This window comes from Rhea americana, unplaced genomic scaffold, assembly GCF_003343005.1.
Source record: "Rhea americana isolate MKP2758 unplaced genomic scaffold, rheAme1 scaffold_271, whole genome shotgun sequence".
NCBI lineage: Eukaryota > Metazoa > Chordata > Aves > Rheiformes > Rheidae > Rhea > Rhea americana.
The window spans coordinates 1,018,413-1,034,412 of record NW_028186392.1 but is presented as its reverse complement, the minus strand read 5'-3'; the positions used below and the strand labels follow the sequence as shown (position 1 = coordinate 1,034,412).

The window sequence follows — 16,000 nt, the reverse complement described above, 5'->3', positions numbered from 1 at the left end:
CCAAGGGAGGGTAAGGAGTCCCCAGCACCCAAGTATGAGGTCTGCRAGAGTTAACTACCTATAGGTGCAACAGCCATCTGTAAGCACCATCCTGAAGCTGGGGAGGATACAAGATGGTTCTCAGGACTTAAGTYCTTAGACCCAAATTCTGCTTCTGCTGACACCAGTAACAAAAGYCGAACAGACAAAACGCCAATATCCTTGTCTTCAGTTAATGACCCACARGAAGAAAATGACCTACTTTAGGTTTTTTAGTGAGTAGATCAGACTGTAGTTATTTGAAAAGGCTCCCCCCAAGCTCCTAGGTCAGTTTTCTTAATCCTGGGTTGTGCTATATAAGTATCACCACCATAGTGTAAATGATTTAAATGTGGGAGAGAATATTTTTTTTGGCATCCATAATTCCTCCTCTGTTCTCACTAGAATTATCCTATGGCCAAGTAAAGGTTACCATAAGGAAAACTGTTTCTCTCGTTCACCCTCCATTTCATTTCATCCAAATCCTGTTTATATTCCCCCCCCCCTTTTTTTTCTTTCTTATTTGTGCTTAGTATTTTCAAATATCTGTAAGGTTTGTATTCCCCTGAACAAGCATCAAGTCCATTTATTAAATCTATATTAAAATATTCTTTAGAAACCTTCACAGCAACCATTTGCACTCATGAAAAGCCCAACTTGCCTTAGTACAAACACATGCTGCAAATCGGYACAAGAAGGAAAGATACTTGCAGGMCTCCTTCAAGCTCCTTGGGGGAAATTCATACTTACTAGACTATTGTAAAGCTTAATTTTCATTCCAGTGTGTTAGTTTATATTTTCTTAAAAGTAGTTTTGTGGTTTTCTACCTTTTTTCCCCAAATCTTCAGYCACTCTGTTCCCTATCTTCAGTGCATTTTTCTCCTTCATATTTACTGTTGCCCATATGAAAAAAGTTGCTCAACCATACATTCTCCAACCCATCAAAGATGGAAACTCACTACCCTTCAGCAGGCTTGATGGTTCCTTGTTAAAGCTAACACAGCCTTCAGTTCAGATAATGAGAAGAGCAGTATCTTTTTTCAGCTTTCTGTTTGCACTTTTATGTGCATGACTGAACTAGCAGTGATACTGATGTGCCTGTACTCAAAATATCCCTTTCACAAACAGCAGAATTAGATTTCTACTCAGACTGGTGGGCTGTAAGTTGTACTAATAGCTCAAAGAAAGATACAGTAATTTGTATGTCATGCACTTCTGAAAAAAATACCATGTAAAGTTCTCACAGATTCAGATGCTATAGAAGCACACCAACTACAGCTGGCTGGGATTTTTCAGATGAAACAGATTTCACTGGAATATTTGGAGTTATTAAACCTGAAATGCCTTGTAGAAATAYTCAACTTGCCATGGATGTTTAACAAGATGCAGAGAGTTCCCAGGGAATTAACCTAACAGTCTTTGGGTTTCCTAAGTCTGTTTTCCAAGGTAGCTTTACTATAGAGAATGCCATAGGGTTTCTCTTTGTTTTTTCCTCACGCCTCAAACTATGAGGACTTTGTAAATTTGCACACAGTCTGCCAGGATTCCTGAAGCGAAATTCCCAATCTCAAGGACTTTGAGAACACAGTTTTAAAGTCTCAGATACAACATCACATCCAGATTTATAAAATAGTTTCATTTCAAATAACAAAACAGGAAAAGGAGGGGGTTGGGGTTTTTTTTGTTTTGTTTTGGGTTTTTTTTTTTTCCTGAAAACTTCTTTTTACTTCAGATGCCACTCAAACATCCTTCCCCTCTCCCCCATCAATATTACTATAGAACAGATATTCCAGCTTTGGACCATTCTATCTYGGGTACCTTTATAATGAGTATTTTATTGATACTACCTCAATAAATGCATGGGCCCTTCTTCAGTGTGCTTTTTTTATCCAAACATTTTTAATAATTATTTGGAGCTATTAATTTTCCATTAATTACCACCTCAAATAACACTAAAGAATGACTGAAAAAACATCCTTGGTACTTACCATCCTTGTTTAATTTATTTTAAAAAAAGGAGTCTATAATACCCTTCTCTTCCTGCAAGTGCTTTCAATTAATCGGGTATTTGAAGGTCAAGGAAGAAAAAGTTCAKTTTGCAAGTGAAGCCAGCCTGTACACCACAGATACCACTTTCCTGTTTATCTTCTGGTTCAAGCRGGAGCATGCATTTTTTGTCTTTTACAGAAGTCATGACCAGGTCACTTTATGAGCATCAACTTTTGAAGAGGCCTGAAAATTTRTATTATTCAGTTGGCTATGGAAGGACATTTACATACCTGTTCATTTCGAATAAACTACTTCTCTCAGACTGCTGCCAAATAAGGCTTTATAATATGTAATTAATCTTTCTTTCCTCTGTGTATATAGTCAATAAGCCTCTAAAATAGACTTTTTTATATATAATTCTCAAAAATATTATAGAGAGTTTTCTAAGACTTTGGGATTATTAACAATTTGGGCTTTTTTCCTGCAGTTTTTACTTTGACACTTCCTTGCATTTGACTTGTGAAGCATCATGCTATAGGGACATGAAGACATATTTCCAGCCAGCATGTAGTTTTTTGATAGTCTTTTAATTTATACAATACTTTTGTCATCAAATGCAATTCCCTAGGAAGCCTGAACTGTCACAGCATAGTATTTGATTAGTTAAATAAAGAGTAGATCCAATCTGGGCAGACCCATCACCATAATAATAATAAAGTCTTGCTTCTCAGCTWTGTCCCTGAACACCAAGAATGCATTAATAGAATAGGATAGCACTGAATAGAGAGAGCAGTCACTTGAATACCTAATAAGTGTCATTATAACTGGAAACTAAACTTCCCTGAGGTACTCTCTACTTCAGATGAAATCACTGAGTTACAATTTTCAGGAAGACAGACAAGATTTCCAAGCTCCAGGACTGTACCAAACATATAGCTCTACTCTTAAGACTAGTTTCTTGCTGTTTCAACAGTTCCTTTCCATTCATTTTAACATCAAATGTTAAAAGCCCGAAAGCAAAATACTGCACATCTACCCAAAAGATAATTATTTTCTAACTCCAGCAATTACTTTAAAATTAATTTGTTCTTGCTCAAAATGGGCCAATTCCCACCCCATCCCCAGCATTTACATCATCAGTGAACTAAAACTAAATACACTTATCTATTTTTGCCTTCTGTGTACTTCTGCACCAGATCACAACTAAAATACATATATTTAAATATTTCAAATCCAAGACTTGACTAAAATCTGCCCCTGGAAAGTTGATTCAATATAGGGAGGGAAAAAAAAAACAGAGAAAATTTAAAATAAAAATAGGCTGCCCAGTTGGAGCTACAATCCATTCCTACTTTCTTCCTAATCTCCTGCCAATTTCCTCTCGACTCCATTTCACAAGTGAGGGAAACACCAGTTCAAAACCAACAAGTCGCAGGGATTTTTTTTTTCGCAGTTAGCAACAGCTCCCCCTCCACAGGCCGTGCTGCCCCTCACGYGCTGCTGCGCGTTCAACACTCTCGCTTGCCCTCAGCCCACCGAGGCGCCCGGCTGAGCCTCCGGTTTCTTGACGACATCAAGAAACGGATGCAGTAGGGCCTGCTGCTCTCCAGGCAGTTTGCGCATTTCCTGGAGACTATTTTGAATGCTGGTAATACCCAACTTCTGCTGCAGGGTGAGCAGCAAAGCACAATAAAGAAGGACAAAAGCAGTCCACCAAAGAACAAAAGCATGTGCCTGGAAAGACAATTTTTTACGAGTGTCTCTATCAATGTATGGGTARTAGAAAAAAAGACTGTAGACCTGCACAGTAATAAGAAGCTTCAAAATAAAATAAGGATATTTAATAAGGATAATATATAGGTGTTGGGATTGTTTTATTAATATCAAATAATCTGTGAGATGATAGCATCCTCTTTAATGATATCTGGTTTTGGTCAGGTGAGACAGGAAAAGCATACACTGCAAGAACTTATATGAGTTATAGCTGCAGCRGAAAAGCTGCTTTGCTGTATAATTGCCAAGCTTTTCTTTTTTAAAGGTAGACTGACTTCATTAATATTATAAAGCCAGCACTGAAGACTCTTACCAGCCTAACAAGCAACTTGCACAGTGTGGCAGTAAATGGCTCTTTACAGCCTTTCTTTGGCACTGCAGAACTTGCGCACAGTCCGTGGTCCTGAAGAGGATTTATTCTTACTGACTCAGGTTTCCGGCCTCTGCTTTTGTACTCACTGCTGTCAGCTTTCTGCATGCGTCACAGCTCCCTTTCCACCTGTCCTCAGAGGCCAGCGTGTTCTGCATTACTGAAAGGAGCCGCAGTCTAAATTGCACACCTAATATGATCTTTAATTTTACAATTGTACACTAGTTTTCTCAAGAATGTCCTGCTTCTACCCCTATATTACATGGACCATACTGAGGATCAAGGAAGCTGCAAATTTCCATCATATTTCTTGAGAGAGGCCTGTAAACTTCATAACAAAAATAACCACCCCTTCCCTATGATCTTTCCTGCCTGTGGCGTTCTCCCCATTGTCACTCTTTTCCCAAGTACAGTTTTATTATATTGCTCTATATTCATTTTTCCTTATAAACCTTTCACGTCCAAATACTCTCAAATATTCTTCAAATAGTAGGCACTACAAAAATGAATTTTCCAGGTCCAAAACCATTTTCAGCTTACTCATGCATCCCTAGCAAATGATATGTAATAGTGGTTTTCAATAACATTGTTTACAGAAGCATTTTTTGTTTTCAGAAGGAAAGCATCTACCACTTCTGTTAGGCACTTTAAGGAACAAAGCAATTACTGCACATGCCTCTGACAAGTTTACTTACCTTTAATTGTTCCTCAAAATCTTCTTCAAGTTATCAAAGGAACTGCCATGTAATATCACTATGCCAGCCATAAATGCACAATATACAGAGAATGCATTACATATTGCAGAATACCCAGAAAACACATTTGAGCTAGTTAGTGTCTGAATTAACAGCCCTGAAACAGAATCGTTATGACCTCTTTTGCTGCCAGGTATACATTTGTTCACAGAAATTCAGATTTCCAGAAATTAGAACCACTTCACACCCTAATAAAAATAATGAGACTTAATTAAGTCAGAAATATAGGGTCACATCTGTAAAATTATTTGAATATAATGACACCTGAGAAATAGCATTCAGATGGCTGAATCAGGTCCCTCTATACAGTATACAATGAATAAGAAAATTAGAAATATTAGTGTTCTTGTAATGTTCTTGCAGTGTGCTAAGGATATACTGGAAACAAGGTTTGTATAGAGATAATACCTTTAGTAGACTATTGAACGCAGTTAAGAAAACGTGATCTCTATTTCACATTTGGAGCCTCTCCAGGTCTCCGAGCCTGAAGCTTGTCTCCTGCTGACTAACCAAAATGTCATGCTTCTGGAGAGGCAGGTGCAGGCTTGGATGTATTTCACTAAATAACTATATGTTGGTAGCCTTTAAAAGGATTGAGACTTTCATTTGTGCTGAAAGGTAAATACAGTCTGTCTTCATAATAAGCTGAACTCTGTTATAACGGTGCTGACTGCAGCAGGCTCGCATGGTATTAAAAGACCAGTAATCCAGACTGCTGAGACATCTCAAATAGCCAGATTCACAGGGCCCTAGGAAGTCTGCAAAGCTGCCCAAAAGACCTGTTCTCTATTTTGAGACAAATCAGTATGACCACACTCTTAATAGAGTCATGCACAATGCTGTTTTCAAAATATAATTTATACATCCTATGCACAGAAGTGGATAAAATGTCTGCTGCACTTTGAAATCTTTCCCAGCTTGCTCTCCTCTTCAGCTGACCCATGCTTAATATGGGGTAACAACATCATCTCCTTAGCATTTTTGGAGCACTTCTTCTGTTTGCAATCCATTCCACTTATGTTTGTTCTCTTTTTACAGCCTTCTACATACATTTCTTTCCACGATACCTTTGCTTTCCCCTGCACATCTTTCTCTCAGACATCCATTCATCCACATGTACTTACTTCTACTGCATATACCAAAGTATTCCTGTCATCACATTAAGCTCCTTCCTTTCTAGGTGAGAAAACAGACAAATGACAATTTTTTAGAGAGAAAATATATTATGGTGTCCACATCTTATTAGCACCTATATTATTACTATCATATTCCTATTACAAGAGCATGATTTAACACACATCCTATGTCCCAAGAGTCCATTATCCAATGCCCTGTACTACAAAACACATACCATTGCAGGTGAACCCTGTCCTAAACAGCAAGACAAGCAGACAGAGGAAAAAGAGGGCAAGACAGAGAGGTGAAACACACAGTGCCTAACCAAGCAGTATAGTCACCACCCTGCACCACCTCAACTTTGTTTCCACTCAACTATTCCTTGTTGCACCAAGTCAAACCTTGGATCATAAAACTCTTTTAGTGATTTTATGAAGTATCTAGGCAGGATTATGCAGTTCTTAAMGGTCTGTTTGTCAGTGAGTCCTTTCCATAGCTACATGCCATCTCAAGCATTCAGAAAAAACGTATGTTTCAGCAGAGGAAAAGACCAGTATTACTGAAAGAAAACTCCATTACTATAGCTTTTGCATGATAATCTAACTTCCTGGGCATATCTGTGGGTTTTTAAACACTTTCTTCGTAACACACAATTACCTTTTCTTAATCAATGACTGAAGCACAAGCATTTTGGTTTTGGCATAAACAGCAGAGTTACAGTACTTTAACACATTATACTTGCCTAAAGCAATGACTGTTTGTAAGAGCAGYTAGAAACAGTTTTTCTGTGAATTTGCAGACACTACACAGCAGATATTCAGACACAAATAATTCACAGACAACAAAAGCAGAAAAATTACATTAATATTTTATCCACTGCATTTAAGTCTAACCTAAAGAAGTTTATCTTGAAAGGGATTACATATTCTGAGTGGAATAACTTGTCTCTCACTATATTTGACAAGTTTGAGTTTGACAAGTTTGACATTTACAGTAAAAGCATTATTAGCTATGTTGAGAGATATGTTCATATATTATCTTCTGTATTGGGTATTTAAATACCAATAAGTGGTTTGCTATAGGATACATGTTATAAAAAGCATAATAATYGGTGAAAGAAGTCAGCAGACGAAATATAATGGGAAATTTGCAAGCAGGATGGAGTGAAGAGTGCATATTCTAGAAATCCAGAATAGTCTTTCAGTGTTCAAGGGTTATTTTTAATTACAGCGGCATTATGAAGTGGTGCCATATGGTGGTTGTATGTAATACATCACCCCACTATATTATGACCTTCTAATAGCAGAGAAAAAATATCTGCCAATTGTAGCACWCCCTACAGAGATGGCCTGTCTTCTTAATCTGTGACTAGCACCAATGCTATCAAAGAGACTTCACCAGTGTTTTTCCTTCCCATCTCCCTTCAAGGCACTGTCCTTTTCCAGTAGGCGAGCAATAAAGCTAAACATCCATCCCCTTCACTACTATTCCGTGGTTTAGATTATTTAGTTGCTGGCCAGGGCTTACTAAAATTCAGTTCCAAAACTGAATGGGGTTTTTTATTTGCTTTCAGCAGAAAGGTATTAAGAAGTCAACCAGAAGGCAAGCCAGAAAGGCCCACACAATATTAACATCTGTTAGAACTCATCACATGCCAAAGACCTTGTATCAATGTTTTAATATATGTATCATGATCCAAAACTTCTAATTTGAATGCAGAGTATTACAAAAAAAGAATACAAATCATACCTTTATTTGATTTTATTATATACTATTAAAAATTATTTTATTTAAAATTGCAGTTGATAAATTTTCCATGAGCTATATTTCACCACAATAATCTACATCTCTCACCACCACTGTGGCCAAATATGCCTCACCATTGCAAGGCATTATATACAAATACTTATTTTATTTAAAAATTTAAAAACAAATGTACTGAGTACAACCCTGTCTTTAAGCATTTTAAGAGGAAAGGAAGCATCTCATTCGGCAAACCAGCTAAAATGTATGACTCTATATAATTTACACGTATAATTACATGGCTGTTCCTTCAGTCCGCCAAAGAAAAATGCTGCATTGCAGATTTAGATCTTAAAAAAAACTGACAAACACACAGTGGTATCAGAAAGGACATTACATGAGCCTAAATCAGTATAAATGAACAAAACTCCACTGTAACAACCGAGGGCCTGAATGCCACCTTGCCCCACAGCGAGGCATACAAAACAGAAAATAGCATACTGCCTGCACTATTCATTGTTATTGTTCCAAGATGTATTAATACTCATTAATTAGGGAGCTGCAGATCCCTGAAGGCTTAGATGCTACCTTTGTCACCTTTGCTTATGTATTAATCTTCCATGCATGACCTCTCTTTTCGCTTCTTTGACACATCTCTACACTGCTGATAAAAATTAGCTTCCTCTTTTCTTGCTCTTTTCTTCAAGCACCTCTTTGCCAGGCTGATCAGCAACAGTATAGCTGTTCAATTGTAAGGACCAAAAACATAGCTATTTTTCCATGAGTAACTCGGTTTTAAATTTTAAATGCTTGCGCCTATTTAATAATTTAATCTTACAAATACTACATTCTTTCTAAAATTTTATTACAAATATTTTCAAAGGATTACACACACATATATATATTATGGATATATATCAGCAGTTTCTTTCTTTCACTGAGAAATGATGTATGACTTTGCAAAAGTAGCTGCAACAGTGTGTGCTTGGCTCTACATTTTTGATTTATTACATTAAGTTGACAGAAAAAGGTTACCTCAAAGTACGTTAGCACATATGCTCATAGAGTTATTTTTAGACTAGCATAGATTTAATGTAAAAAAACAGGTTGGCTTATGCTGTGCTGTTTGTGCACTGTAGCCTGTAGACCTGAACACACCTGAAAAGTCTATAAAGTATGTGATTTCATTAACAAAGTAAATTAAATAGAAATGATACAGTAGGGAAAGATTCATAATTACTGCTGTATTGGCTGACATCTGCCAGCAACTGTTCCATAGTCTGAAGAGCATCAAGATGGCCTTGATAGCMTTACTGTTCATTAAACTTGAATTGTTGTCTTCTATGCTTGGGAAAGATTATCTTTACTTGTAGTATCAAGTGCTTGTGCATTTGTAATCACAAGATTCCCATTGYATTTTATTTTATCTATTATCGATTGGCAATATCTAGTAAACCTGCATTTTTGTTCTCCTAAAGACTTTGGTTGTGGAAGGAAATACCAGGTTAAATAGTATTTCTACTAAAAATACACTCAAGGGTTGAAAAAGTGGGAATATCACTGTAGAYGGGTTCAGTTAAACATACATAGTGAGAGACTGTCCGGTAGCTTTACTATTACAAATTCAGGCCACTAAAGCTGAAAGTTGAAATTTTCAATCCTTTGGTTCTGTTTCAAGCCAAAATTWATTCATTCATTTGGGATAATCTCATGAGAGTAGTTTGGTGGTTCCCCAGAATAAGGTCAGGGAAACCATGCTTTCTTATGCATTTGTTTTTAAAAAAAGATTTACAGGCTTTGCATCATAATCCACCAGTRCTTTCACTCTTAGAATCAGAGGGAACATATATAGCAGCAGCAATATTCTTCTGGAAGATGCAAAACAGATTCAAACAGGTAGAATTAAAAGCATTTCCCCCCCCCACCAAAAAATAAAAAATAAATAAATAAAATAATTCACTCACGCTCTGCAGGGGCTTGCATAGTACTGCTATTCTCAGAAATTTCCCTTTACACTGGGCATGTTTAGCTCATAATTTTACACTATTTCTATTGCAATTTCTCCCCTAAACAAGAAACTAAAACCAGAGAGATTCTCTCTCTTCTGCCTGCTCAATAATCCAAGTTAAAACCAATAAGAGAAAATAGTGGGAGTAATTCAGACTGAGAGGTCTTGTGGAAATAAAGATTGTGCCAGGATACTTATGCACTAGAAATTACAGTCAACCTAAATGCTGGTCTGCTTCCAATTTTGATTGCTTGATTTCATAAACTTAAGTTGTATTTCAGTCTAACACATTGAAATTAATCTGTATTCTAAAAAGTCATCATAAAAATGGCTTATTTTTGCCCATGACTGTACTTTTTGAGAGCAGATGGCAGTAGTGTTATTATGCTCACTCTTCTACTTGGAAACACTGGCTGTTACAGCTGTAGCTTAGATAAGGTAAAAAATTAATTATAAAGCCCTAGTTTTATAAATTCAGTTGCCTGAAAACACAGGTATATGGCTTGCTTTTTTACTAACAAATACCCCTGTGCTCCAGTGTTAACAAAGTTATGAGTCTAATTTTTAGTCAGTTTGCYGCATAAAAGGCTTAGCAACTTTGCTGTGGATTCCATGGGAAAGTAGATACACCTGGCACTGGGTGTCTTTCAGGGAATYTTCAGCCTCCCTCCAAGAAAACCTGAAGCACTGCAAAATACCATTAATGACTCTAGCTCGTATCCTGAACTCTTCCATCTGTATCCAGGCTGTGGCAAGTGAGATAACTGTACTGTTCCGTTTTCCCAAGTCAGTACTTTCGACATTAGCTTGGGGATCTCTAYATTGCTTCTTGCAACACAGCACATACACAGCCATGGAGATTTTGCTATTGCAAAAAAAAAAAATTAGAGGTTATCATCTAGTGAGATTGAAGATTTAATGTCACTTTTAAAGGCTATCAAGTCTCAAATCTAAACAATCCAACAATTTTTGAATAAGACACGTGAACATTTTTAAATGTCCACCATCCTCCATCATTCAAAAAATCCTACTTTTCTGTAATTTAATGTATTATACATTTTTTTTCTGAATGTCTTTGTCTCTCCATGCACTTCTAAAGMGCGTTTTCATAAATCTTACTCCAGTCTAATTACAACTAGACAATCACTATCCTTTTGAAAAGTAGTATTTTGAAGTGTCCTTTAATAATTATTAGGAACTAAAAAGTGTCATAGATACAATGATATTCACTTAATAGGAAAACAGCCAGCTTCCCATTCTTTCTTACTCATATCTCTAAGGCAAACATTTGCCTCAGTCTAACTGGTTAGAGACCCATCACAAAGCCTCCTCTGGGATAYGTTTTATTGCAATACAGTGTGCTTCCTTTCAGCCCATTACTATCCTCCCTGGGTTTCAGGCTGAAAATAAACTTGAAAAGAGTTCAAAGCCTGAATCTCATTTAGAAGTTTGTTGGATCTCCACAAGACTAACAGATGTGCCCATCTCTTAACTTCTCTCATCCTGCCACCTCTGGTGAAGGGTTTTATCAGGTTAGTAATTGCGATGAAATATCAATCATTACATAAATGTGAAAACATTTTACAAGGCTTTAAAAATCCGTACATGCTGTGCCCTTCTGCCAAACAGTAACAGATGTTGGGTAGCTTTCCAACAGATCAGTGACAGTGATATCTGTGATTGTTTATACATGTCAGTCAGTTTATACATGAACTAAATAATGTCAGATTGAACCAGTCATGAATTTTTTGACAAAACATTTTGGGGTTGCGTTCTTCTTTATTTTTCGGGCAGGTGAGGGAGCAGAGGAGGTTGTTAGAAATACTAATCCACTGAAACCAAAACTGTTGCCACAAAGTGTCAATTTAATTCACTGAGAAATATTTTTGATATTCAGTATGAAACTTCTAAACAAAATGAGAAGTTTYTTCATTCTCAAAAAGATTTAAATAAAACATGGGAAGTCAGCTGTTACATAAAGAAGTCACAGGACTAGGCCTTATGACATTCCAAATAATTGTCCTAACAAGCTATTGACTACTCTGGTATAAAAGATCTCCCTTTCTCTTTAAATTTTCCTTCTCAAAAATATCATTAGGTCTTCATTTCATATTACTGATAATTAGGAAAATTTGAGATTCCACCTTCTCATAAAATGAAAATAATTTTCATCTAATTCTATTCACAAACAAAATATGAAAAAACCCACCTTCCTCTTTTAGTATATTAGCCAGTAAAAAAAGAGAAGAGAAAAAAAGAGAAGAGAAAAAAAGAGAAGAGAAAAAAAGAGAAGAGAAAAAAAGAGAAAAGCCAATTTCCATAGGAATCAAGAATCTGCTTAAGGAAAAAAATTGTTTAGAGACACTGAGGCAGAAGACAAAATATTTTCCTGTAGCTTCCCCAGGAAAACTTCATCCAAAGGTTATTTACTTTTCTCTTCCCTAAGAATAACAAATATCATACTCAGAAATACAGTTTGTATGTCAGTGCATTTTATTGACTCTAAATTCTAGCATTCTCTCTCAGTTCTGTCAAACTATGGGTTAGTAGTTTGTGCCTATTGCCTCTCATCTTGCCTCTCATCTTGTCAATGGGCACCATTGAAAAGGCTCTGGCTCCATCCTCTTGACATCCTCCCTTCAGATGTCTATATGCATTGATAAGATTTCCCCCCGTCCCATCCTTCTCTCAGTACCAGGGCTCTCAGCCTTTCCTCATAAGAGATGCTTCAGTCCCTTAATTGTCTTAGTAGTCCTTCACTGGACTCTCTCCAGTAGCTCCATCTCTCYCTTATAATGGGGATCCTAAAACTGGACACAGCACTCCAGCTGTGGTCTCACCAGGGCTGAGGAGAGGGCAAGGATCATCTCCCTCAACCTGCAGGCAATGCTCCTCCTAATGCAACCCAGGATACAATTAGCCTTCTTTGCTACAAGCGAACATTGCTGGCTCATGGTTAACTTGTTGTCCACCAGGACTCCTAGGTGCTTCTCTGAAGAGCTGCTCTCCAGTGAATCAGCATCCAGCCTGTACTGGTGCATGGAGTTATTCCTCCATAGGTGCAAGACCCTGCACTTCTCTTTGTTGAACTTCATGAGCTTCCCCTCTGCCCAGCTCTCCTGCCTACTGAGRTCCCTCTGAATGGCAGCACAGCCCTCTGGTGTATCAGCCACTCCTCCCAGTTTTGGATCATCAGCAAACCTGCCAGGSGTGCACTCTGTCYCTTCATCTAGGTCATTGATGAATAAGCTGAACAAGATTGTACCTTAGGGGACACTGCTAGTTACTGACCTCTAACTAGACTTTGCACCACTGATCACAACCCTCTGAGCTCTGCTGTTCAGACAGTTTTCAGTCCACCTCACTGTCCASTCATCTAGCCCTCACTTCATCAGCTTGCTATGAGGATGTTATGAGAGACAGTGTCAAAAGCCTTGTTGAAGTCAAGGTGGACAACATCCACTGCTCTCCCTTCATCTGCCCAGCCAGTCATTCCATCAGAGAAGGCTATCAGGTTCATTAAGAATGATTTCCYCATGGTGAATCCATGCTGACTACTCCTGATCACTTTTTTTGTCTTTTATGTGCTTGGAAGTAGTATCCAGGATGAGCTGTTCCATCACCTTCCCAGGGATCAAGGTGAGGCTGACCAGCCTGTAGTTCCCTCAGTCCTCCTTCTTGCTCTTTTTGAGGACTGGAATGACATTTGCTTCCTTCCAGTCTTCAGGTACCTCTCCTGTCTCCAAGACCTTTCAAAGGTAATTGGGAGTGGCCCTGCAATGACATCAGTGAGCTTCCTAAGCACTCCTAAGCACTCATAAGTGAATCTCATTAGGGTCCATAGACTTGTGTATGCCCAGTTTGCTTAMGGGATCATTWACTCAGTTCTCCTCTGCTAAGGGAAAGTCTTCCTTTCTACAGACTTTCTCTGTGGTGTCCAGGGCCTGGGATTCCTGAGAGCAGGTCTTACCAGTAAAGACTGAGGCAAAGCAGTATTGAGCACCTCAGCCTTTTCTGTGTCCTTGGTCACCAGGGCCCCTGCACCGCTCAGCAGCAAGGCCMACACTTTCCCTAATCTTCCTTTTGTTATTGATGTATTTATAAAATCTCTTCTTGTTGTCCTTGACATCTCTCACCAAATTAAACTCCAGATGGGCCTAGGTCATCCTAGCTTCATCCCTGCACACTCAGATATCCCTATATTCTTCCCAGGTTATCTGTCCTTGCTTCCATCTTCTGTATACTTCCTTTTTAAACTTGAGTTTTGCCATGAGCTCCTTCCTGGCAAAGAGGTACCATTAGTTGCCCCTTTGCTTGACTTCTTGCTCATTGGGATGGACTGTTTTTGGATTTCTACAAGAATTTTGGGCGCCCAACGTGGGGTTCRAACCCACGACCCTGAGATTAAGAGTCTCATGCTCTACCAGCTGAGCTAGCCGGGCCACTTCTTGTTTTGTATTGAAGAATAACTGGCTTCAGATGACCTTGCGTTTACCAAAGGACAATTGTTCCACATACATATTTTTTGAGGAACCAGCAATACACACTTTGTTCATGTGTCATAGCTCTTAGATTTCACTTGAGTTTTACTTACACTTCACACACACTCTGCAGAACTATATCATTTTCCTATGTACCTGCCACAAAAGCTGGCCAATGTACAAAAACAGGGTTGTAAGTCTCACACTACAAGGATATTTCCATGTACCATGAGCTGCTTCATCCAGATAGAAAGGTTTTCTATTTCTTTTCTTCAGTCCTTCAACTAAACACCACCATCCCTCCCTTAATCCTCAATCCAGCTGTCTCTCAAACCACAATGCTGTGAAATTGCTGACACTGACATGCTTTCAAATTATACTTAACCTATAATAAACATCTTAAAAATCTAAGAGTTATCAGCTATGATTTGACAACTTGTTTTTTRCAGGAAACCTGTTGTTTCCTGAGTTAGCCAAGATACAGTCAGTTTGTTCCTTTTTGAGAAAGCAATACCTGGAGACAACATGGTATGGTAGTACCTCATAGTACCTCTAGTGCATTTGATGAAGAACATGGAAGAATTTGCTGTAGCTTAGGCTTCTTCAACATTTTGGTGCAGCTGCAGATGGAATTTGGCTAGTAAAATGGAAGAATCAATGTTGTTGTAGCGTGTTTAGCTTAAGTGGTATCAAGCTGAACAGGGGTTTGCTTATTGCTGTGTAGGACAAAAATGATTCCTTCAAAAACAGGTATTAGTTYGGGATTCCTGTGACATGCAACTGCATGACCTCCTTCAGAGAGTCTTCGTACCTTTATTGCTGTTTAGCACTCTAAACCACTTTCTCTCTGCAATCTCTTACACAAACCAGCTCACTCTAGTGGTATAACTCTTCAACCTGTGTAGACCATATACCTGTAGTTGCACAGAGGTGACCTTCCAAGCCTGTAGGGTTAGTTTATTATGACTGCCCTTCCCAGCAGTTCTCCTGGTGGGTCAACTTTGTGTCCAAAGAGATCACTGGGGACGACAATGTGTCAGTGTTATAGGTTGCTCTAACAGYGAGAAGTTAGTTGTAGCTAGTTGTTGATTGGCAAAGGATGATAAGTTCTGGTCAACCTGTTAGGTCTCCACCATACTATGCGGTGGAAGAATATGGGATACTGGAATATTGTTCTATTTATTTTTGTGAAAACTTTTTGTGAGTCAAGGTTTTACCCTTTGTAGAAAAACACACTATACTAGAGCCGATTGCTGTCCAGTAAATGCTATGCTTTACTTCCATTGTTAGCTGTGAAAGCTTTCACAGCTAACTACAGAGGACAAACCACAAAACATTCACTCTTTACTGGGGTTTATTAACTGCAAGCTTTTTCTTCCTTGTTAGGTCTCAAACTCAGCTAGATGTTGTAGGACATCCTTGAAAGAATCATGTTYCCTTCAGAAAAAGGAAGAGGATCTATTAATAGATCTACCATGACTGTAAAGGGAATTGCTGAAAGTGATAGATCCAGAGATCAATGCATAGATTTTCTTTCTGGCCTCCTGCTGGCAACTCTTATGTAAACATTCTATAAATTTTTATTCTCATGGATGAAGACCATTTTGCACTATACAGTAACTTAAAACTATTCTAACTTCCTCCACAGTAATTTTAAGTTACATGATTATCTGACATTCCTTCTTCACATTCATTACACAGCTTCTGAGATCTACATTACAGATTGAAAAAACTTCTCTCCTGTGGT

General features: G+C 38.1%; 1 non-coding gene across 1 annotated transcript; it reads right to left on the bottom strand.

Moving 5' to 3' along the window:
* Window positions 1–14,141: 14,141 nt before the first annotated feature.
* On the bottom strand, window positions 14,142–14,214 carry TRNAK-CUU (transfer RNA lysine (anticodon CUU)). The gene has a single exon. It is a non-coding gene; the product is annotated as a tRNA-Lys (tRNA).
* Between the last annotated feature and the right edge of the window lie 1,786 nt (window positions 14,215–16,000).